Source organism: Pseudophryne corroboree, chromosome 3, assembly GCF_028390025.1.
Source record: "Pseudophryne corroboree isolate aPseCor3 chromosome 3, aPseCor3.hap2, whole genome shotgun sequence".
Taxonomy (NCBI): Eukaryota; Metazoa; Chordata; class Amphibia; order Anura; family Myobatrachidae; genus Pseudophryne; species Pseudophryne corroboree.
Window position 1 is genome coordinate 234,214,810 of NC_086446.1, and position 25,246 is coordinate 234,240,055.

General features: G+C 48.0%; 1 protein-coding gene and 1 long non-coding RNA gene across 13 annotated transcripts in view; one reads left to right on the forward strand and one right to left on the reverse strand.

The window, feature by feature from the left end:
* The window catches only part of SULF2 (sulfatase 2), a 663,681-nt gene that overhangs the window by 323,874 nt on the left and 314,561 nt on the right, over positions 1-25,246 (forward strand). The gene's annotated exons all lie outside the window — the stretch shown is intronic.
* Positions 1-25,246, reverse strand: part of LOC135055178 (uncharacterized) — a 126,275-nt gene that overhangs the window by 2,558 nt on the left and 98,471 nt on the right. For 2 of the 4 annotated variants that reach the window (XR_010243674.1, XR_010243675.1), the window contains exon 2: positions 167-824. This is a non-coding gene — a long non-coding RNA (uncharacterized LOC135055178). Of the gene's footprint in view, positions 1-166; positions 828-25,246 lie in introns of all 4 variants that reach the window. The other 2 variants (XR_010243673.1, XR_010243672.1) reach the window with 1 other exon arrangement.

Below are 25,246 nucleotides of genomic sequence, written 5' to 3' on the forward strand. Positions count from 1 at the left end.
GGATACACACAGAGGGGGAATCGCCTAGTTTGACGGTATTCTGGTGGTGGTATAGTACCTCTGTCGGGATCGCATTGGTATTGAGACAGCCAGGATCCTGACGGGCGGTAGTTTAACCTCATACCGTATAGGGTTAAGGCACTGTTATACAATTTCACAAACAAACCTCTGCATTCCACACTGTTCAGGATGAAATGTTCTCCAGGAAGATGTATCACACATTTGTCATCTCACTAGCTGCTGATAATGGATATGTGTTGCTGGGGTCAGCAGGGGTCTTGAGATAGACGAGTATGTCTTTAAAAGGTTTATTGTCTATCGATTATTCTTTCAGGTTTATCAATACAATTAGCTGAAATTTGTTGTCGTCAGGTCTTCATGGACACTCAGTGATTAGAGCTGACATTCTCGCTTATTGGAATAATTGATTTTCTTCCCGCTGTGACGTGGTAGACACAATCTACGCATCTCTTCTGGTGGATACTATGGATTGCAGTGGTGACTGCATCACTGAAGGAATTCCTTGGCCATTGGGAGCTCATGATAGTGATATTTTCCAAGTGCTGTTTAACTAAGCTACAACTGGCAACATTTTCATGCAAACTGGCTTTAGAATAAAAGATAATTCCAGATGACTTGCAACAGGTTAATGCCTTGTTCTTTGTAGTGTAATTAGACTATACTATTGATATTTGAGTGCGGGTCTCGCTGCATGGTGTCTTCCACACAGTCACACTGTTGTTTCATCTGTCTTAATATAGGGGTTGGAGAAGATAAAAGGATGATTTCTGTGATCCCCAGAGATTTCTCTTGTCTGATTGTTTCTGCTGGGTTAAAAGAAAAAAGGTTTAGAATAGATATTTCTAGTAAAGAGTCAGCAGCATTCAGCAAACTATAGAGTGTATATATAAGGGGTGGTATTCATGTGACCGGCGGTCAGGGGACCGACGGTCACATGACCTCCCCCAACATCCCGCCCCCTCACTATCCCGACAGTTGGCATGCCGTCTACAAGGACTATTTCCATTTGTGTGTGTCCACGACACCCATAGAGTGAGATCGAGCCCACAAAGGGCTTGCTGCACTCGACACCCCCCCCCGCCAGGATCCCGGCGTTGGTATGCTGTCTGCCGGTCTCCTGACCGTTGGTCAATCATACCAGACCCATATATAAGAGTGGTAAAGTAGTTGTGGCTTTCCATATCTTCTAGCTTTTGGCCTGCTGGGCATGCTTGGTCTTGCAGTTCCACAAGAAGTATTACTCCACAGGATGAGAGAGGATCAGAGCCACTTACAGTACATCTCAGAATCATTGGTGTAACACTTCTGTCTGGTTATTTTGTTGTGGCAAGGGGATCCAAAGTTTTAGCTTATTTTACGAACTGACCTGTCACTGGTTATTGGGAAGCCCAGTGGACCACGTTGTCCAGAAATAATACATTTGAGCATCAGCAAGTAATTATATGCAATTATCCTGAGGACTCCATATAACACCAAAACGAGCAGATCAGAAGGATTATTAAAGAGGTTTAAATATTTTATATAATTATCAGTTGTATTTTATATACTGTAATCGTCATCTTTTGAACTACAATCTTATCTCACCTGTCACAGTTTTTTCTCTTTACCTCTTTGCCTTATTCTTATATCCACTTATATGACCAAGATATATTCTCAGAAGCTATTAATTCCCCCTGAATTGTGGGCAAGGAACTGATGCTGATGTAGCCCATAGCAACCGATCAGATTCTATCTATTATCTACTAGAAGCAGCTAGATAAATGTTAAGTAGAATCTGATTGGTTGCTATGACCAACATCACCAGTTCTAAAAAATCTCCCACCTTAGTAAATTTACCCCCAAAAATAAACTCTAAAAAATATGCCCTTATCTCAAGAGTTTTCCCAAACTTTGGCATTACAGTACAAGCTTTAAGGTTGTCCATGCTTGAGTTCAGATGGTTAAGTTGAATTGACTGAGGTACTAATTAAGGGCCTAATTCAGATCTGATCGCAGCAGCAAATTTGTTAGCTAATTGGCAAAACCATGTGCACTGCAGGTGGGGCAGATATAACGTGCGGCGGCCGCCGCGGCTCTTGGTGCTACTCCTCCTCCCCATCATTACTACTCCGCTGGGGGGGGGCGGAGTTCCATGTAAAGATGCGTTTGCGTCATGACGTCACGACACAAAAGCGTCATTACGTAAAACTCCGCCCCCGAGCGAAGTACTAACGACGGGGAGGACTGGGAGCCAGGAGGACACTGACAAATGGCGGGCAGAAGGTCAAAGAACTGCATGCAGGAACTGAGCACAAACAGAACTGTTAACTGATTCCCTCTTACCTGGCCCTCACCTCTCACCTCTCACCTTCTGCAGGCAGCAGTCTCAGGGTGACTAACAGAGTATCTCTCAGTGTGTAGCATAAGTCACTCCCACACTTGCGGGACACTCAGGGGCACAGCCACTAATTTGGAATGAATCAGAGTAGACGCAGCAGAGGGACGCACATGCACAGTAGCAGTTTTCAGGGGTCATGCCCCCAGCATGCCACTCGAACTTAGTGCCTGGCTCAGATACATAGGCAGTGCAGGACGTGCCTCTAACAGACTCCACGAAAGAGGGGCATCTATGCTTCCCAAAAACTGTAGGGATGCCCGGGAACAAGCCCCAATTCTGGTACGATCCCAAAAATTCTGTGATGTATAGCAGTGACGTGCGGTGGGGTGAGGCAGGTGAGGGAGTTGATGGCGGGCGGCTGGGCGGGCGCAATGAACACACCAAAGAGAACTACACAGCCCTGGCAACTGGCATTACACAGCCCTGCAACGATCATGACACCCGTCCCAGAGCATGAAACCCCTGGCAACTGGCATTACACAGCCCTGGCAATGACCATGACACCATTTCCAGAGCATGAAACCCCTGGCAACCAGCATGGATCCCAGAGCATGTAACCCCTGACAAACAGCACTTTTCACATCATGCCCAGCACTTTGGTCAGGTTTAGCCATTTTACTTTGCTAAACCTGGCCTGTCTGTGTGCGATAAAACAAACAATTGAATCGCCTCTATGGAGGTCATAGCGACTCAATGCTTCCTCTGCGCCAAGTGGCATCAAGATGTGTGACATCATATAGATGCCACCACATCACCGCCAGTCTCTATTTATCTGTCTGTCTATCTAGATCAATTAGCAATAAACTTTTTTGATATTTACTATTTGACGTTGTGCCAATCTGACTTTTGAGTCAGTGTATATATGGATCTTTATGTCTTTGACTAAGCACCAGTGGCAGAGGTGAGGCTGCAGCGCAGTTCACAATCCAAATAGGGGAGCATCACCGGCCGGGAGTCACTGGCAGTTGGTGTGGCTTCCCTATTTGAATTTTGGACTGTGCTACAGCCCCACATCTGGAGCCACCCCTGCTAAGCACCCTCTATGATTTGAAGCTGTTTGTGTGTGCAAATCTCCTCAGGTTACTATATACAGTATAGATATGTGTATATATTTATGTATTAGCTAGCCACTCTCCCAATGCAGACATCACCCCCAGAGAACTAGCCATGCACCCTACATCTTTAGGCACACCCATGCGGCGCTGATTGAAACCCCTGCATTCGCACACAACAGGCCCATATTAATTTTCAGTTCCATGGTTACCTTAATCTGCGGACTGAAGGGGGTAGTGAGAACTGTGGACGTGTAAGTGAAAGCTGTGGAGGATGCAATGAGAGATCAATGGAATGGACGGGGCAATGAGTAATCTATGGACTGGAGGGGGCAATGAGAAATGGGGTGCATTTGGCTTTTCAGCACTTATGGATCTATGTTCTAAGCCTAGGAGAGAGATAAAGTGGACGGAGATGAATACCAGCCAGTCGGCTCCTAACTGCCATCTGTTTTGGCTGTGTTTGAAAATTACAGTTCGGAGCTGGTTGGCTCCGTCCACTTTGTCTCCCTCCAAGGCTTAGTACAAAGGGGGTAATTCAGAGTTGATCGCAGCAGCAAATTTGTTAGCAGTTGGGCAAAACCATGGTGGTCATTCCGAGTTGTTCGCAGTCAGCAACTTTTTGCTGCTGCTGCGATCAACTAGTCCACGCCTATGGGGGAGTGTATTTTAGCTTAGTAGGGTTGCGATCGCTTGTGCAGCCCTGCTAAGCTAAATAAATTTCAGGTAAAACGAGACCAGCCCTGCAGCTACTTACCCTGTGCGACGATCTCAGTGATGCTGGGGCCGGCTTTGACGTCAGAAATCCGCCCTCCGTTCTCCTGGACACGCCTGCGTTTTCCTTACCACTCCCCGAAAACGGCAGGCAATGGTCTGGTGACACCCAGGTATGCCTTCTTTCTGTCAATATTCTTGCGGTCGTCTCTGCGACCGATTTCTTCGTTCTCCTGGGCAACGTCGCTCACACGCAGTGCGGCCGCCGCGCATGAGCATTCGAACGGGTCGGAATGACCCCCCATGTGCACTGCAGATGTGGCAGACATAACATTTGCAGAGAGAGTTAGATTTGGGTGGGTTATTTTCTTCCTGGGCAGGGTAAATACTGGCTGCTTTATTTTGACACTGCAATTTGGATTTCAGTTTGAACACACCCCACCCAAATCTAACTCTCTCTGCACATGTTATATCTACCCCTCTGGAGTGCACATGGGGGGTCATTCAGACCTGATCGCACGGTACGTTTTTTTGCAGAGCTGCGATCAGGTCAGAACTGTGCATGTGTATGCTCCGCAATGCGCAGGCGCGTCGCCCCACGGCGACGGGGATCGCCGGACAGTGACAGGTTTAACGAAGTAAGCAATCGCACGGACAATCGCAAGAAGATTGACAGGAAGAGGGCATTTGTGGGTGTCAACTGACCGTTTCTAGAGAGTGTCCAGAAAACTGCAGGCGTGCCCCGCCGTTTAGAGGGAGGATTCCTGACGTCAGCTCCTGTCCGGATCATCGCGGAGGCTGAGTAAGTCCTGAGCTGTGCAGAGACTGCATAAACTTTTGTTTGTGGAGCTCTCTGCATAAGTGTTCGTACCCCTGCACATCAACTACCCCCTCCCCCTGTAGGCGGCAACTACCTGATCGCAGCACTGCAAAAAAAGGCCTGCGTGCGATCAGGTCTGAATCACCCCCATGGTTTTGCCCAACTGCTAACAAATTTGCTGCTGCGATCAACTCTGAATTACACCCCATAGACCCCACAACCTATTACATGGCAGTTAGGAGCTGATTGGCTGGTACTTTATCTCTGTCCACTTTATCTCTCTCCAACAAGTCTTAGTATATAAACCCCATGGGACTTTATTATCAGTTTTCCTGTGGCTATCCTGTAATGGGCATCTAATACTAAGATCATGCACCATCACAGTATTTGGGTATTTTTTATTTCATATGTATATTTTAATGTTACCTGTACAGTAGCGTACAAAAGTTCTTGCCCCATTCCTGATTTCTTTTAATAATGTATATTTGTGAAATTGAATTGTTTCAGATTTTCAAACAAAATAAATATAAGGCCAAGACACCTTCAGCCATCTCTAAATACAGTTTTTAAATTATAATTTTATTTATTGTAGGATAAATGTTATCCGAAACCTATGAAACCTATGAAAAATGAATTTCCTCGATAGGCTTAATAACTGGTTGTGCTACCTGTAGCACCAACAATTGCAATCAAATGTTTCTGTTAATTGAAGACCAGTCTTTCACATTCTTCCAAAATGTTACATTTTGGACTCATTAGTCCACAGAGCATTATTCCAAGATGCTTGGGGGGTCAATGTGCTTCTGGCAGTTGTGAGACAAACCTTCATGTATCGCTTTGTTAGGAGTGGTTTTTGACGTGCAACTCTCCAATGGACACCATATTTGCCCGGTGTCTATCTTATGGTAGATTCATAATCAGTGACATTAACTGAGGAAAGCGAGGCCAGCAGATCCTTATACCCCTTTCACATCTCCAATGCCGGATCCCACCCAGGAATTGGAAACGGTTCATTCCCGGGTGGGATCCGGCATTGGAGACTCTCCTACCTCTTTCTGATGGCTTCCAGACCTGGCAATATGCTGGGTCGGTTGCCATAGTGTGGGGGGCGGAGCCGGAAGCGCCACCTCTCCCTATCTTGTAAACAGGTCCTGGATCGGCTCGACCCGGGAATCCGTTTACAGGGCCACTGACCCGGTATTCAACCCAGGAATAACACTGCTTATAACCCGGGTTGAATTACCGGGTCAGGCGGTCGGGAAATCCGACATGGCGCTTTCACACCGCACACTGACCCGTGTCGACCCGGCAATATGCCGGGTCGATACCGGGTTATTTGTGCGGTGTGAAAGGGGTATATGATGTTTGTCTGGTTTCTTTTGCGACTTCCTGGATGAGTTGTTAATGCGCTCTTGCTGGTTTATAGAAGTGGAGATGCTGCCCATAACGACCAATCAGATTCTACTTAGCTTATACCTAGCACCTTCTAGCAGATAATAGCTAGAATCTAATCGGTTGCTATGGGCGGTATCTCCGTACTTTAGTAAATGTATCCCTTGGACAAATTTTGATAGGCCAGCCGCTTCTGGGAAGATATAGCTCTGTTCCAAGTTGGTGTTGGATAACTTCTATCCTTTAATAAATTAAATTCACTTTTAAAACGTCAATTTATGTTTCCATCGTCTTACTGTATATTCAGGTTTTTTTGGAAGATCTGAAACAATTAATTGTGACAAATACTGTATGCAAATATTGAAGGTGACGGGGCAGATATATTCACCCCACTTTATGTCCATGTGCACTTATGTTTTATATCTGATAAATAATGGGCATTGACACTAGGTGTACAAGGACATAATGTAGATGATAAGGTATTTAGCAATGGCTGTGTTTCCCTTTCCAGTCTCATCAGTCTTTACAGATTTCTTTCAGTGATCTTCAGAAATGTATTTTGAGTGGACGGATGATTCACTTCAAAAGTATTGTTTCTTTATTATTTTTTTCATTTTAAAAAAGGGCAACTTACTGTAAGCCAACACCTGATTGTCTTCTCAGGGGATTGTTGAGGACATGTAATAATAATGTTTGCTTCCCAATAACCGTGGGTGAGACATGTTTTCTCCTTGGTTCCCTGGCACCAGGGTGTTTGTGCAAAAAGCTATGTCTGGAAAATGTTATGTCAGCTGTGGATGTCGTGATGTAATGCCTTCATAAATACATACGGATGATGTTGCATAGTATTCCCACTGAACTCTAGGTCTGTTGATATATGGCTTATGGTATTAATTAAACAAGCACCAGAGAGGAGGCCTGCTGATGAGAATCCCATTAAACCATTCTTTGGCCAGAGTAAAGGAGATTAATGTCTCCATCAGAGAGCTTTGTATCTGTGACTAACGTGAGTTATAGTAACTCTCATTACTAGCTGAGAATCGCAGCCGGTAACATTAATTAATATTAACTGGTGCTACTTAATTTCCTTTCAAATGTGTGACATATTTATTATATGTTAATTTTTCAATATATTTTATTGCTTGGGAAGGAATGCTGCAGAGTAGAACAATCTGTTTTTTTCCTATTTAACTTTTCATGGTATCTGCAGCATTTTAAGACCTAAAAAAGGCCAAAAGCATATTTAATATTGGAGGAAGTGGAGTAGTGCAGTAGTGGCAGATTAAAGTGAAATGAGGCCCTGGGCTCACCATGACACACGCAAGTCACAACTACATTTTGAATATACATTTTACAGCCTTTTACATTCTGCAGGTGTTCAATGTGGCGCAAAATATATTTTTGACATGTGAAGACAGGATCAGTATGTGATCCCGGCGCATGGGATCCCGGCGCTCGAAATACAGACGCCGGGATCCCGATGTGGAAGAAGTCGACAGGGGTGAGTAAGGGGTGTTCTCCCCTCTCTCCAACCCTCTAACCCTAGCCCACGCTACCGTCAGCCTAACCCTCCCTAACCACCCCTCGGAGGTGTCTAAACCTAACCCCGTATCCCTGCTATCTAAACCCCCTCCCCTTTGCAGCCTAACCCTAACCTCCCCTCCTCGCTGCCTAAACCCCCGGGACGCAGCCTAACCCTAACCCTCTCCCCGCAGCCTAAACCTAACCTCCCCGCTTACCTGTGTTACGCCGCAGGCTGTCCTCTTTCGGGATCCCAGCTGACGGTATTGCGGCGCCGGGGTGGTGCACCCATTCTGGATGCCGGTGTCGGTTTTCAGAATAGGGTCGGTATTCCGGCCTCGGTATTCTGACTGCTGGTATACCGACAGGCGGGATCCTGACTGCTTCCTGTGAAGACTTTCATTGGCAAAGGTCATATCACACCCCCATCTGTCCTTATCACCCAGTATAACCCAACCTTCCTCTCACTGTCACATGTGACCCTCTTGTACCCTCTCATTGTCCAATATAACCCCCTCCCTCCTTTCCATTATCACATAAACACACCATCCATCCCATTGATACATATGACTTTCCTCTTTCCAGTTGACACGTATGATCACCACTCCCTTTCCATTTCTCTGACGTCCTAGTGGATGCTGGGAACTCCGTAAGGACCATGGGAATAGCGGCTCCGCAGGAGACTGGGCACAACTAAAAGAAAGCTTTTAGACTACCTGGTGTGCACTGGCTCCTCCCACTATGACCCTCCTCCAAGCCTCAGTTAGATTTCTGTGCCCGGCCGAGCTGGATGCACACTAGGGGCTCTCCTGAGCTCCTAGAAAGAAAGTTTATTTTAGGTTTTTTATTTTACAGTGAGACCTGCTGGCAACAGGCTCACTGCATCGAGGGACTAAGGGGAGAAGAAGCGAACCTACCTGCTTGCAGCTAGCTTGGGCTTCTTAGGCTACTGGACACCATTAGCTCCAGAGGGATCGACCGCATGGAACTGGCCTTGGTGTTCGTTCCCGGAGCCGCGCCGCCGTCCCCCTTACAGAGCCATAAGCAAGAAGAGGTCCGGAAAATCGGCGGCAGAAGACATCAGTCTTCACCAAGGTAGCGCACAGCACTGCAGCTGTGCGCCATTGCTCCTCATGCACACTTCACACTCCGGTCACTGAGGGTGCAGGGCGCTGGGGGGGGAGGCGCCCTGAGCAGCAATAAAAACACCTTGGCTGGCAAATATATCACAATATATAGCCCCAGAGGCTATATATGTGATAAAAACCCCTGCCAGAATCCATAAAAAAGCGGGAGAAAAGTCCGCAAAAAAGGGGCGGAGCTATCTCCCTCAGCACACTGGCGCCATTTTCTCTTCACAGTGCAGCTGGAAGACAGCTCCCCAGGCTCTCCCCTGTAGTTTGCAGGCTCAAAGGGTTAAAAAAAAGAGGGGGGGCACTAAATTTAGGCGCAATATTGTATATACAAGCAGCTATTGGGAAAAATTCACTCAATATAGTGTTAATCCCTAAATTATATAGCGCTCTGGTGTGTGCTGGCATACTCTCTCTCTGTCTCCCCAAAGGGCTGCGTGGGGTCCTGTCCTCAGTCAGAGCATTCCCTGTGTGTGTGCGGTGTGTCGGTACGGCTGTGTCGACACGTTTGATGAGGAGGCTCATGTGGTGGCAGAGCAGATGCCGATAAATGTGATGTCGCCCCCTGTGGGGCCGACACCAGAGTGGATGGATAGGTGGAAGGTATAAACCGACAGTGTCAACTCCTTACATAAAAGGCTGGATGACGTAACAGCTGTGGGACAGCCGGCTTCTCAAAGGCCATCAGGGGCTCAAAAACGCCCGCTCCCTCAGATGGCAGACACAGATGTCGACACGGAGTCTGACTCCAGTGTCGACGAGGTTGAGACATATACACAATCCACTAGGAACATCCGTTACATGATCCCGGCAATAAAAAATGTGTTACACATTTCTGACATTAACCCAAGTACCACTAAAAAAGGGTTTTATGTGTGGGGAGAAAAAGCAGGCAGTGTTTTGTTCCCCCATCAAATGAGTGAATGAAGTGTGAAAAAGCGTGGGTTCCCCCGATAAGAAACTGGTAATTTCTAAAAAGTTACTGATGGCGTACCCTTTCCCGCCAGAGGATAAGTTACGCTGGGAGATATCCCCTAGGGTGGATAAGGCGCTCACACGTTTGTCAAAAAAGGTGGCACTGCCGTCTTAGGATACGGCCACTTTGAAGGTACCTGCTGATAAAAAGCAGGAGGCTATCCTGAAGTCTGTATTTACACACTCAGGTACTAGACTGAGACCTGCAGATAGTGCTGCTGCAGCGTGGTCTGTGACCCTGTCAAACAGGGATACTATTTTGCGAACATAAGAGCATATTAAAGACGTCGTCTTATATATGAGGGATGCACAGAGGGATATTTTGCCGGCTGGCATCCAGAATTAATGCAATGTCCATTCTGTCAGGAGGGTATTAGAGACCCGACACTGGACAGGTGATGCTGACTTTAAAAGGCACATAGAGCCTTATAAGGGTGAGGAATTGTTTGGGGATGGTCTGTGGGACCTCGTATCCACAGCAACAGCTGGGAAGAAAATTTTTTACCTCAGGTTTCCTCACAGCCTAAGAAAGCACTGTATTATCAGGTACAGTCCTTTCGGCTTCAGAAAAGCAAGCGGGTCAAAGGCGCTTCCTTTCTGCACAGAGACGAGGGAAGAGGGAAAAAGCTGCACCAGTCAGCCAGTTCCCAGAATCAAAATTCTTCCCCCGCTTCCTCTGAGTCCACCGCATGACGCGGGGGCTCCACAGGCGTAGCCAGTTACGGTGGGGGGCCGCCTCAAAAATTTCAGCGATCAGTGGGCTCGCTCACAGGTGGATCCCTGGATCCTTCAAGTAGTATCTCAGGGGTACAAGCTGGAATTCGAGGCGTCTCCCCACCGCCGTTTCCTCAAATCTGCCTTGCCGACAACTCCCTCAGGCAGGGAGGCTGTGCTAGAGGCAATTCACAAGCTGTATTCCCAGCAGGTGATAGTCAAGGTGCCCCTACTTCAACAAGGACGGGGTTACTATTCCACACTGTTTGTGGTACCGAAACCGGACGGTTCGGTGAGACCCATGTTAAATTTGAAATCCTTGAACACATACATAAAAAAAAAAAATTCAAGTTCAAGATGGAATCGCTCAGGGCGGTTATTGCAAGCCTGGAGGAGGGGGATTACATGGTATCCCTGGACATCAAGGATGCTTACCTACATGTCCCCATTTACCATCCTCACCAGAGGTACCTCAGATTTGTGGTACAAGATTGCCATTACCAATTACAAACACTGCCGTTTGGACTGTCCACGGCACCGAGGGTCTTTACCAGGGTAATGGCAGAAATGATGATACTCCTTCGAAAAAAGGGAGTTTTAATTATCCCGTACTTGGACGATCTCCTTATAAAGGCGAGGTCCAAGGAGCAGTTGTTGGTCGGAGTAGCACTATCTCGGGAAGTGCTACAACAGCACGGATGGATTCTATACATTCCAAAGTCACAGCTGGTTCCTACCACACGCCTACTGTTCCTGGGGATGGTTCTGGACACAGAACAGAAAAAAGTATTTCTCCCGCAGGAGAAAGCCAAGGAGCTGTCATCTCTAGTCAGAGACCTCCTGAAACCAAAACAGGTATCGGTGCATCACTGCACACGAGTCCTGGGAAAAATGATAGCTTCTTACGAAGCAGAATTCCATTCGGCAGGTTCCATGCAAGAACCTTTCAGTGGGACCTCTTGGACAAGTGGTCGGGATCGCATCTTCAGATGCATCGGCTGATAACCCTGTCTCCAAGGACCAGGGCATCTCTACTGTGGTGGCTGCAGAGTGCTCATCTTCAAGAGGGCCGCAGATTCGGCATACAGGACTGGGTCCTGGTAACCACGGATGCCAGCCTTCGAGGCTGGGGGGCAGTCACACAGGGAAGAAATTTCCAAGGACTTTGGTCAAGTCAGGAGTCGTCCCTACACATAAATATTCTGGAACTGAGGGCCATTTACAATGCCCTAAGTCTGGCAAGGCCTCTGCTTCAAAACCAGCCGGTACTGATCCAATCAGACAACATCACGGCAGTCGCCCATGTAAACCGACAGGGCGGCACAAGAAGCAGGATGGCGATGGCAGAAGCCACAAGGATTCTCCGATGGGCGGAAAATCACGTCTTAGCACTGTCAGCAGTGTTTATTCCGGGAGTGGTCAACTGGGAAGCAGACTTCCTCAGCACGACCTACACCCGGGAGAGTGGGGACTTCATCCAGAAGTCTTCCAACTGTTGGTAAACCGTTGGGAAAGGCCACAGGTGGACATGATGGCGTCCCGCCTAAACAAAAAACTAGATATTGCGCCAGGTCAAGGGACCCTCAGGCGATAGCGGTGGACGCTCTAGTGACACCGTGGGTGTACCAGTCGGTTTATGTATTCCCTCCTCTGCCTCTCATACCAAAGGTACTGAGAATAATAAGAAGACGAGGAGTAAGAACGATACTCGTGGTTCCGGATGGGCCAAGAAGAGCTTGGTACCCAGAACTTCAAGAAATGATATCAGAGGACCCATGGCCTCTACCGCTCAGACAGGATCTGCTACAGCAGGGGCCCTGTCTGTTCCAAGACTTACCGCGGCTGCGTTTGACGGCATGGCGGTTGAATTCCGGATCCTAAAGGAAAAGGGCATTCCGGAGGAAATCATTCCTACGCTGATAAAAGCCAGGAAAGAAGTAACCGCAAACCATTATCACCGTATTTGGCGAAAATATGTTGCGTGGTGTGAGGCCAGGAAGGCCCCAACAGAGGAATTTCAGCTGGGTCGTTTTCTGCACTTCCTACAGTCAGGAGTGACTATGGGCCTAAACTTGGGTTCCATTAAGGTCCAGATTTCGGCTCTGTCGATTTTCTTCCAGAAAGAACTGGCTTCACTGCCTGGAGTTCAGACATTTGTAAAGGGAGTGCTACATATTTAGCCCCCTTTTGTGCCTCCTGTGGCACCTTGGGATCTCAACGTGGTGTTGAGTTTCCTAAAATCACATTGGTTTGAGCCACTTAAAACTGTGGATTTGAAATATCTCACGTGGAAAGTGGTCATGTTATTGGCCTTGGCTTCGGCCAGGCGTGTGTCATAATTGGCGGCTTTGTCATGTAAAAGCCCTTATCTGATTTTCCATATGGATAGGGCAGAATTGAGGACTCGTCCCCAGTTTCTCCCTAAGGTGGTATCAGCGTTTCACTTGAACCAACCTATTGTAGTGCCTGCGGCTACTAGGGACTTGGAAGATTCCAAGTTACTGGACGTAGTCAGGGCCTTAAAAATTTATATTTCCAGGACGGCTGGAGTCAGGAAAATTGACTCGCTTTTTATCCTGTAGGCACCCAACAAACTGGGTGCTCCTGCTTCTAAGCAGACTATTGCTCGCTGAATTTGTAGCACAATTCAGCTGGAGCATTCTGCGGCTGGATTGCCGCATCCTAAATCAGTAAAAGCCCATTCCACGAGGAAAGTGGGCTCATCTTGGGCGGCTGCCCGAGGGGTCTCGGCTTTACAACTTTGCCGAGCTGCAACTTGGTCAGGGGCAAACACATTTGCAAAATTCTACAAATTTGATACCCTGGTTGAGGAGGACCTTGAGTTCTCTCATTCGGTGCTGCAGAGTCATCCGCACTCTCCCGCCCGTTTGGGAGCTTTGGTATAATCCCCATGGTCCTTACGGAGTTCCCAGCATCCACTAGGACGTCAGAGAAAATAAGATTTTACTCACCGGTAAATCTATTTCTCGTAGTCCGTAGTGGATGCTGGGCGCCCATCCCAAGTGCGGATTGTCTGCAATACTTGTATGTAGTTATTGCCTAACTAAGGGTTATTGTTGAGCCATCTGTTGAGAGGCTCAGTTATATTTCATACTGTTAACTGGGTATAGTATCACAAGTTATACGGTGTGATTGGTGTGGCTGGTATGAGTCTTACCCGGGATTCAAAATCCTTCCTTATTGTGTCAGCTCTTCCGGGCACAGTATCCTAACTGAGGCTTGGAGGAGGGTCATAGTGGGAGGAACCAGTGCACACCAGGTAGTCTAAAAGCTTTCTTTTAGTTGTGCCCAGTCTCCTGCGGAGCCGCTATTCCCATGGTCCTTACGGAGTTCCCAGCATCCACTACGGACTACGAGAAATAGATTTACCGGTGAGTAAAATCTTATTTTTTGCCTATTAACTATTAACCACATTCCAATTTTTACACATGACCATTACACCCCATTGAGCTTTCAGCTTGCCCCATTTCCGAACTCTTGTCACAGTAAGGTAGGGAAGGAGTATTAGAGAAGGATAGGGAAAGTAAGAAAGAGGAAGGTAGCAATGGGAGAGATAAACTAATTGAATCTTCGCCCCTGACTGGCTGTGCACCTGAGCATCCTACATTGGCTGACAGACAACAAACTGAGCCTGTTGGGGTAGAGGGAAAATTCCCACTGTCAACAATAGAACTTTTTCCTTCATGGCTGGTCTCTGGGGAATGGGTCAGCCACTAGGATGGACATAAATGCCACAGTGCCCCTATTTAGACCAGGGTTAGCCCAATAGGCTCAACCCTTGAACTCCCCTTCCCCTCATCCCCTACCCCAGAGCCAGATTAAGGTCCACACGAGCCCTGGTCTGAAATTTATGAAGGGCCTATTGTGTGCCTCGACAGGAGATGTGACTAGTGATGTGGGGGTGTAACCAGTGTAATGTGGGTGTGGTCTAAGAGGGGTGTGGCCTGTGCCATGGGTGTGGCTATCACCATGGAGGTCATGGCTAGTACCTACCTTTAACCGCCTAATAGTGGTACTATAACAAGAACAAAAAATGTGACCACCTTATGATACAGAGCATTGTGGCCTGTGCCATGGGTGTGGCTATCACCATGGAGGTCATAGCTAGTACCTACATTTGACCACTTAATAGTGGAGCTATAAAAATCAAAAAAATTGTGGCCGCCATATGATAGAGAGCTGTATAAATATGCAAAGACGGTGGAAAGTGGATCAACAAGAGGGCAAAATTGAGCAGATGTGGAAAGATTAGAAAAGAAGGGCAATACAGATCAGATGGGGAAAGGGAAGCAGAGATGGGGAAAGAACAACAGGGAACTGTGGGCTTCTGGTACACACTTACTGACAGACACCCCTGGCACAGATTCCAATTACACAAACACACTGATAATGACACAAACACTTACACACCTCTTACTAACAGATACATCTTACTGACACAGACACCCCTGACTGACACAGACACCCCTTACTGAAACAGACACTCCTTACTGACAGATACCAGTTTATTGACTCAGTCACACTTACTGACACAAACACTTACAGACACCACTTACCGAGAGATACCCCTTACTGATACAGACACTCCTTGCTGACAGATACCACTTACTGACACAGACGACAGATACCACTGACACAGACACCCTTTAAAGACAGAGTCCACTTACTGACACAAACACACCTACACAGACACACTGACACACCTTACTGACACAAGCACACTCACATTTTATTGACCGATACCTCTTACTGACACAAACACCACATATTGGCACATACATACTTAATAACATGGGCGGATTTAGGGGTCAGGCCGCTCCTAGGCACATTTTTGGCTGCCGCCACCTCCAATCATGTCACTTCCCCCAAATGATTTTGGGAGCCAGTCCGGATGACTCGATACCACCAAAGCAGTTCCAACCTCACCCCACTACCAGCTTTCAGACCACAATTTGCTGCCCATTGTCCTACTCCCGTCAGTTGCAAAATGAAATATTTAAAAAATAAGTCGTAATGACAAACAAAAAAGAATCACCTTGCCTCATTAGCCTGGTGTGCCACCCCCCCAAAAAAGTGCCACCCATGGGCACGTGCCTCACGTGCCTAGTGGGAAATCCACCACTGCTTAATAACATGCTCCCCTTCCGGACACAGCTACCCCTTACTGACACAGACACACTTTCAGGCACACACACTTATTTATACAGACACCCCTTACTGACACAGACAGCCTTTACTGAGACACCCCTTACTGACAGACACACTTACTGACACAAACACACGCATTTATTGACAGATACCCCTTACTGAAACAGACACCCCTTACTGACAGATACCACTTACCAATAGACACCTCTTACTGTCACAGATACCGCTTACTAACAGACACCCCTTACTGACAGACACTGCTTACTGAAACAAATGCACACTGATATAGACACACTTACAGACACAATTACCTGATACAAACACTGACACAGACGCATTCAAACCAAGGAACCTTTTTGCTTCACAAAGAGTTCATTCTTTCTCTCCTCCAGAACCTGGGGTTTACTGTAAACTTCGATAAGTCCATGTTAACACATTCCCAGTCAATAGTTTTTCTGTTTTTTTTTGATAGATACCTCTACTTTATCAATAGCAGTTCCCCAGACAAGTGGAAGAAAATTCAAGACTTCGTATCTTGAACCCTCGAGAACCGTTTCTCGCTGAGAGACTTGGCCAGAGTTATAGGGAAAATGAGATCCTTAGATCCAGGATTTCTTCACGCTCCCCTTGTCTGCAGACACTCTCAGATCCTTCTTTCAGCTCTCCTTCATCGGGGATGGACTTGGTCATACAAAATCCTCTTAACCCCAATAGTTCTCAAAGAAATTTGCAGCTGGGTGGACCTTCCACTGCCATCTCCCAGACCTCTTCTACCTCCTCCACCAGACATGATCATCACATCAGATGCGTCCCTTTCGGGTTGGGGAGCATTTACAAGAGACCAAGCTGTAAGGAGAAGATGGTCTGCTCAAGACTCAACAGCGCACATCAATCTCTTAGAGTTGTGGGCTGCCAGGTTAGCACTCTCCTCTCTAGTTCCCCCAAACTCCCGGGACACCTCAGTCCTCCTCTACCTAGACAACAGAATCGCTGTATCTTACCTCAACAGAATGGGAGGCACTCGATCCCTTATTCTCTGCCAAGGGGCAATAGACATCTGGAACTGGGCGGTGGAATGTTCCATTCTCCTCTCCGCAACATACGTCCTAAGAGAGCTAAACGAGTTAGCCGATTCTTTATCCAGGAAGAAATTAACGCTGGATCGGGCGTCTGTGAGACCGGAAGTTTTCCTCAACATTGTGAAAACCTTTGGTCACTCACAGGTGGACCTGTTTGCAACTCCATTGAACACACAGGTCCCAACCTTCGTGTCCAAGATCTGGACTCAAGGGGCTCTCCACATGGATGCGTTGTCCTTTCCATGGACAGATCTGATTCTTCCATACGCTTTCCCTCCTCCAGCCATGTTACTGAAGGTACTCCACAAGATCAAGACAGACAGAGTATCTCAGCTCATCTTGGTTTACCCCGTCTGGCCTTCCCGAGTTTGGTTCCCCTTGATCAACCCCCTCCGCAAGGGACCCAAGCTTCCCCTGGGCATGTCCAAGGACTGCTTCCAAGGGACTCCCGACATTCTGCAGGATCTTCCCCATTGCATGTGGATAGCGACATTACTCGGTTGCTGACGACCACTAATCTCTCGGCCTCTTCAATAGCCTTGATAAATGCTTCCCTTAGACCCAGAACAAAATCCTGATACCAGTCTATCATAAATGAGTTAATGTCTTGGCAGGCATCCAGAACCCGCCTTTAGGTTCTCTTTCAGAGCCTAACTTAGCACTAGACTTTCTATCTGCTAAGTTTGAATCAGGACTGGCTTCCGCCACCATACGGTCGTATGGCTCGGCCTAGCTCTTCTAATTCCAGGCCTCACAGAAAACAAGCTGTACCTTAGATTACTCAAAGGTATTTTCTTATCTAGGCCACCATGCCCGCGATACTACTCCACGTAGGACATTTATCCTTTTTTGAACTACTTAGCCACAATCCCTTCAGAGGCCAACATTTCCAATGTTTCAAGAAAACTGGCTTCACTGCTGGCTTTCGCAGCCAGAGGTGCCGAGCTTTCCTTAATAGACACATCCGAACCCTGGATGACAACCACTCCAATGGGTTTCCATATAGTACTAAAAGGACACCCAAAGACCAGCTCCATTCAAACCCCTTTGGTGGAGTTTGATCTAGTCAAAGACCAGCTAGACACGTATCTTTGTATAGTTGAGTGCTTATCCGCTTACCTTGCAATAACAGCTCCATGAAATGACATTTCTAGCCTTTTTATCACATGCTGGAAGCCCTTTCGTCCGGCCAGACCCTCTACAATCAGGGGTTGGATAGTTTCTGCTATGCAAAGCTCAGGGATAGATACCTCCATTTTCAGAGGACACTCCATCTGTGGTGCCGCCGTCACCTCAGCAGCGGCTAAAGGCTTAACATTACAATCCATAATGCAGGCCGCATGTTGGTCGTCCACTCGTACCTTTGTGAAACATCATTGGAGGCCTTCTGATACCCAAAGGATAGAATTCCTTAGAGCAACTACCTGGTATGTGGTAGTCTACCCACCAGCTGTTGCTAGGTGGGAAGCCTCCCGACGAACAAACAGTAGTTTGCAGGAATCTCTGACCTGCAAACTCTTTGTTCTAGGGAATAGTATTGCCACCTAGCAACAGCTCCCACCCTACCCACCCTATACCTTACTAGGTCTGTTGGTTGTAAACTCTAACAACAGTCATTCATTATGCCTGTTCTCTCCTTGGATTTCAGGCGCTCCAAAAGGTCAAAGGAAACAGCCGCAGACGCAGCTACCTAAGTATCAGAAATAGCCTTACAAATATCTTTTATGGGCTCTGCAAATTTGCAGGAGTTTGAATTATGTGCTAGTTTCAAAGCAGCATATCAGTTCTTTCTTCGCCCATTGCCAGTTGTTTTTTTCTTATCACCTGTATTACTGTTCAAAGGTTTCTAGTAAACACATTTGTTTCTACATCTATATTAGGGGTGGGCAACGTGCGGCCCGCGGGCCGGATGCGGCCCGCGAACCGATTCTACCTGGCCCCGCTGTCTCACACCAGTGTGCAATGACAAGCGGCCCGACTGGCTGAGCCGCTCGTCATTGCGCTACATAGCTCCCAGAAGCGGAGCCGCAGAGGAAATCCCGGTCACGTCACAGGGCCTGCTGACCGGGATTTCCACTGTGACGTCAGGCGCTGGGAGGCACGGGGGGCGGGGCCATGGCGGGACTGGGCAGCAGGCAGCAGCCGCAGCGTATCGGTGCGGCACAGCGGGCAGCGGGAATCTGGCAGCGGATCATCTGGGCAGCGGATCTGCCACTGTGTAAAAAAGGTACAGGGATCTGTGGCTAACTTTAAAAGACTGCTTTATTGGTTGGGGGGGGGGGGGGGGGGGGGAGGAGAGAGAGGGAGATTAGGGACTGCTATACGGGTTTAGGGGAAGGGGGTGAAGAGGTGTTGGGACTGCTATATGGGTGGGGGGGGGGGGGGTAGAGACTGCTATATGGGTCCGGGGGGGGGGGGGGGGAAGCTAGTAACTGTGCCCAGGGAGAGACAGGAGCTGTGCATACCAGCATTACACAGGATGCTGTTTGTTTTCAGCACTGTTTTTTATTTATTTATTATATGTGTTTTTTTTAGACATTTTGTATTTGCCTGTAAAAAAACTATGTATGTAATGTATATTGTGGTGTATGTTTTATATATATATATATATATATATATATATATATAGTTCCTTTATATATATATATATACTGTATATATACACACTATGTTTTTATAGTTATATACATAACTATGGGCCTAATTCAGACCTGATCGCTAGCAGGCAATGGTCGCCGCCTACAGGGGGTGGGGGTAATCGCTGTGCAGGGGTGTGATCACATCTGCAGAGAGCTGCACAAACAGAAGTTTGTGCAGTTTCTGCACAGCTCAGGATTTACTCTTCCAGTGCGATGATCGAGACCGGAGCTGACGTCAGAAACCCTCCCTCCAAACGCCTGGTCCCTCCTTCATTTTTGCGGACACTCCTCTAAAACGGCCAATTGCCACCCACAAACGTCCTCTTCCTGTCAATCACTGTGTGATCGCTTTGTTCGTACCATCCCGTCGCTGCCCGGCGCTGCAGACCGACGCGCCTGCACATTGCGGTGCATGCGCAGTTCAGACCCGATTTTACAAGATATTTTGTGTGTGGCCCTCGACTATTCACTGGAAGTGTTAAGCGGCCCCCCAGCTGAAATAATTGCCCACCCCTGATCTATATGGTCTCCTGTGTCCTTCGTTTCGAGGTTATAGGAGCTAGGGTGATCTTACCCCTCTAAATTTCTCTCTTGTTCTAGTTGGGATTGCCATCTGTGAGCTTCCGTAAAATCTACAGTCTGGGGGTGGGGCCTAGCGCCTTATAGGGTGCGCACGCGCTCCCGTTGCATGCGCCATGCGCGCGCACGGGTCCTAGCGCTGCCGCGATCCACGGCTCTGTCCCTGCTCCCCCAGGCTGTGGGAAGGTAAGTGAAAGTATTTCTTTCAATATAGCTTCCAAGCGATCCGTCGGGAGGCTTGCACCAAAAAAAAAAATAGATTGGGTTATCTATTATCTGTGCGTGGGACAGGGCCGGCTCCAGGCCTACTAGCACCCTGTGCGAGAAAATGTAAAAGCGCCCCCTAACCCCTATGCGCGCGGCGAAGGCGCGCGCGCTTTGGTAAAAGTGGGCGTGGCCTCCTGGGAAAGTGGGTGTGGCCTCGTAACTTCATATTATTAAACTATAAATAAATATATTTTTTCACCCCCCCTCTATGCACACAATTAGCAGCCTTATGCAGAACAGCCACAGTAGTGTTCCTTACACACAATGTCTCCAGTGTAGTGCCAGCTACACATGACATGCCCCGCAGCAGTGCCAGCAACACATGACATGCCCCGCAGCAGTGCCAGCTACACATGACATGCCCCGCAGCAGTGCCAGCTACACATGACATGCCCCGCAGCAGTGCCAGCTACACATGACATGCCCCTCAACAGTGCCAGCTACACACAATAGACCCCCAGCAGTGCCAGCTACACATGATAGTGTTCACGTTTTAGGGCAGGGTGCTGATCACAAGGAGGGCACATTTTTAAGTAAGGAGGGCAAAATGATGTACATACTGTAATACTTGGTGCTCCTCCACCCACATGCTGAAGCAGGGACAGTGCGCGCCGAAGGCGCGCAGCAAAAATTTAGGGCCGTTGCTTCGTGGGGAAGGTGCATGACCACAGAGTAGTGGCAATTCGCATTACACCACATAGTAGTGCAGCTAATACACATTGCACCAGGTAGAACCTCCTACACACTTTGCGCCAGGCAGAGCACGTTAGACACTTTGCGCCAGGCAGAGCACGATAGACACTTTGCGCCAGGCAGAGCACGATAGACACTTTGCGCCAGGCAGCGCACGATAGACACTTTGCGCCAGGCAGCGCACGATAGACACATTGCCTAGCCACAGATGCCTAGTAGATACACTACATGATATGCCCCCCAGCAGTGCCAGCTACACGTGACATGCCCCCCAGCAATGCCAGCTACACGTGACATACCCCCCAGCAGTGCCAGCTACACGTGACATGCCCCCCAGCAGTGCCAGATACATAAATGGCCACACAGTGCAGATATGCCCCCAGTGCCAGATACATAAATGCCCCCACAATGCCAGATACATAAATGACCACACAATGCCAGATACATAAGTGCCCCCACAGTGCCAGATGCATCAATGACCCCACAGTGCCAGATACATAACTGCCAGATACATAAATGCCCCCAGTGCCACAAAACATAAATGCCCCCACAGTGCCAGATAAATAAATGCCCGCCGTGCCACAAAACATAAAAGCCCCCACAGTGCAGATATGCCCCCACAGTGCCAGATACATAAATGCCCCCAGTGCCAGAAACATAAATGCCCCCACAGTGCAGATATGCCCCCACAGTGCCAGAAAAATAATGCCCCCACAGTGCAGATATGCCCCCACAGTGCCAGAAAAATAATGCCCCCACAGTGCAGATATGCCCCCACAGTGCCAGAAAAATAATGCCCCCACAGTGCAGATATGCCCCCACAGTGCCAGAAAAATAATGCCCACAGTGCAGATATGCCCCCACAGTGCCAGAAAAATAATGCCCCCACAGTGCCAGAAAAATAATGCCCCCACAGTGCAGATATGCCCCCACAGTGCCAGAAAAATAATGCCCCCACAGTGCCAGAAACATAATGCCCCCACAGTGCAGATATGCCCCCACAGTGCCAGAAAAATAATGCCCCCACAGTGCAGATATGCCCCCACAGTGCCAGAAAAATAATGCCCCCACAGTGCAGATATGCCCCCACAGTGCCAGAAAAACAATGCCCCCACAGTGCCAGAAAAATAATGCCCCACAGTGCAGATATGCCCCCACAGTGCCAGAAAAATAATGCCCCCACAGTGCCAGAAACATAATGCCCCCACAGTGCAGATATGCCCCCACAGTGCCAGAAAAATAATGCCCCCACAGTGCAGATATGCCCCCACAGTGCCAGAAAAATAATGCCCCCACAGTGCAGATATGCCCCCACAGTGCCAGAAAAACAATGCCCCCACAGTGCCAGAAAAATAATGCCCCACAGTGCAGATATGCCCCCACAGTGCCAGAAAAATAATGCCCCCACAGTGCCAGAAAAATAAACGGCCCCACACAGTGCCAGACAGATTTTAACTTACCTGTCTGTCACTGACACTGCGGTGCTGCTGGGAGCCGGGAATACTGCTGTGGGCGGGCCGCGGACGGAGGAACAAAACTGTGTGCGCGCTATGCACGCTGCGCGGCGCCGGCGTCCAACGTCAGACGCCGGCGCCGCACAGCGCGCTGCATAGCGCGCACACAAGCGGCCGGGAGTCGGAGTCGGACACACAGAGGCTGGCTCCAGGCAGGAAAATGGCGGCCGCAGCGTGCGGCGCCCTGTAAGAGTGGCGCCCCGCGCGGCCGCTCTAGTCGAACATGCCTGGAGCCGGCCCTGGCGTGGGATGCAGTTAATTTACCGGCTAGTTCCCACTCGAATGGTGGTCCACGTTTCAGGCCACCGTGCCAAGCTTTGTGGGTACAAAGCTTGGCACGGTGGCCTGAAACGTGGCGAACGCAGCGAGCCCACAAGGGACTCGCTGTGCTTGCCGCCGGGATTCCTGCTGTCTGGATTCCGGCGTCGGGCTCCTGACCGCTGGGATGCTGTCTGTCGGGATTCTGGCGTCGGGCTCCTGACCGCCGGGATCCCAACCACCGGTATTACATACTGGACCTCTATGCATATGTGGGTTCTGTAATATAGGCACACATCACCTGTGGCTCTTTACCTGTTGGAGAACCACAAATTCTAGCATATCAGGGCATGCTGGTATTTGGAGTTCTGCACCAGCTGGAGGGGAGCCGTATGATTTGCCGGCGCGGGTTACGGTCATTAGGTCGACAGACTTTAGGTCGACCACTATTGGTCGACATGCATTAGGTCGACATGGTCAATAGGTCGACATGTACTAGGTCAACGAAAAAGGTCGACATGAGTTTTTCACATTTTTTATTTTAATTTTTTAAATTACTTTACGATCCATGTGGACTACACTTGGGAACAGTAACCTGTGCCGAGCGCAGCGGTTGCCCGAAGCGTGGTGAGTGAAGCGAGCCATGCAAGGGGACACGGTGCACTAATTGGGGTCCCCCGTCACTTTACGAAGAAAACGACACCAAAAACAGTGAAAAAACCTCATGTCAACCTTTTTCCCAGTACATGTCGACCTAGTGACAATGTCGACCTACTGCATGTCGACCAATAGTGGTCAACCTAATGACTTTCGACTTAAGTGTAGTCGACCTAATGACCCATACCCACCAGCGCATGGGATCCTGGCGCTCAAAATATCGTCGCTGGGATCCTGATGTGTGCGAAGCTGACAGGGGTGAGTAGGGGTGTTCTCCCCCAACCCCCTAACTCTAACCCTCCCTCCCAACAGCCTAACCCTAAGCTCCCCCATGAATGTTTGTTCCTAATAATTGAATACCATTTATTATTGCTGTTAAATAATTGGAAAGTACTGTACCAAGAAAAAGGGCACAGAACACTTGTTCATCAGGTTCCCTCTGTTACACCAGAGGAAGTAGCAGTCATTACTGTAGCTGTATTATACTAAACATGTTTATAGAGCTGAGGAAAGGCCTCCGTTTCCACACCCTTCCTGTTGTGCTGTGAGATCTAGATCAGTATCTCATAGAGTGTATGTGACAAACCCACATTAATACCGTCTATTAGAACATGTCGTTTTGGGGAACCCTTCTCAAGCACGCTTTGAGTAGAGGGAGTGTATAATAACTAGTAATTAGAAAGAATATTTAAACCTATAGTGTATTAGAGAATTGTTGATTTAATAAGCAATATTATGAAAGATCAACTGTTAATTTGTTGTTTCTTTTTTCTGTGTAAGATTAAATCTTGATATATTAGTCTTGTAATGTGGGACGTTTAATTAAATAGAATTTAAATGTACTGTACTTAGAACTGATGCAGGGTTTAGCACAAGCCGCTTTTTTGGACATATCCTGCACGTGTGCATTATCCGAGCATACACAAGTGCAGTAGATGTAGGACTCTGTAGCACCTTTATGCGACAAGTTAAAAAGGGGATAGTTTGGTGGCAATGGAGCCTCGGCGAGTGTGTGCTGGCAGAATTGCAGGCGGCCATTTTCCCAGCATTTTGCACATTTGCAATAAGAAAATCACTGGGAAAATGGCCACCGTGGCATTTTTACAGAGACCTGCGCATGCACAGTAGACTCTGGGACACCGCTAGGGTCCCCTAGTGCCCAGAGTCTACATCGCTGCCAGCTAGAGAGCAGGGGTCCCAGACAGAGGTTTTAGTACACTGCAATTTCCCCACCTTTTGTAATATCTTCTATTCATTGCTTATTCCACCCAGGATAACCTTTGTAGCATGCTCAAAATGTCTGCATCGACTCGTACCTTTCATGGATGGGTTATTTAACCTGTGCAAATTATTATTCACATTTTTTGCACGAACCCTTCATTAAGCTCATTGTGCCTTTTTTATTCACTATGTTTGCTGTTTTTCTTTTTGTTTTCTTTGTGCTGTAATGCTAAAGCTCTAGGCTGTGTTTTTGATGCTTGTAAAGACAGGGGGATATTAAATTGTTTGAAAAGTCGGTTGGGTGTCTGTTTTTTCCTGTCTATTAGATGTGAAAAAACAGACACCCAAGTGACTTTTCAAACAATTGAATACCCCCCCCCCCCCCTTTGAATCCTACTGGAGAAGAGTGCTATATGTGCAAGATATGCTTGTTGCTGAACATCATTCAAAC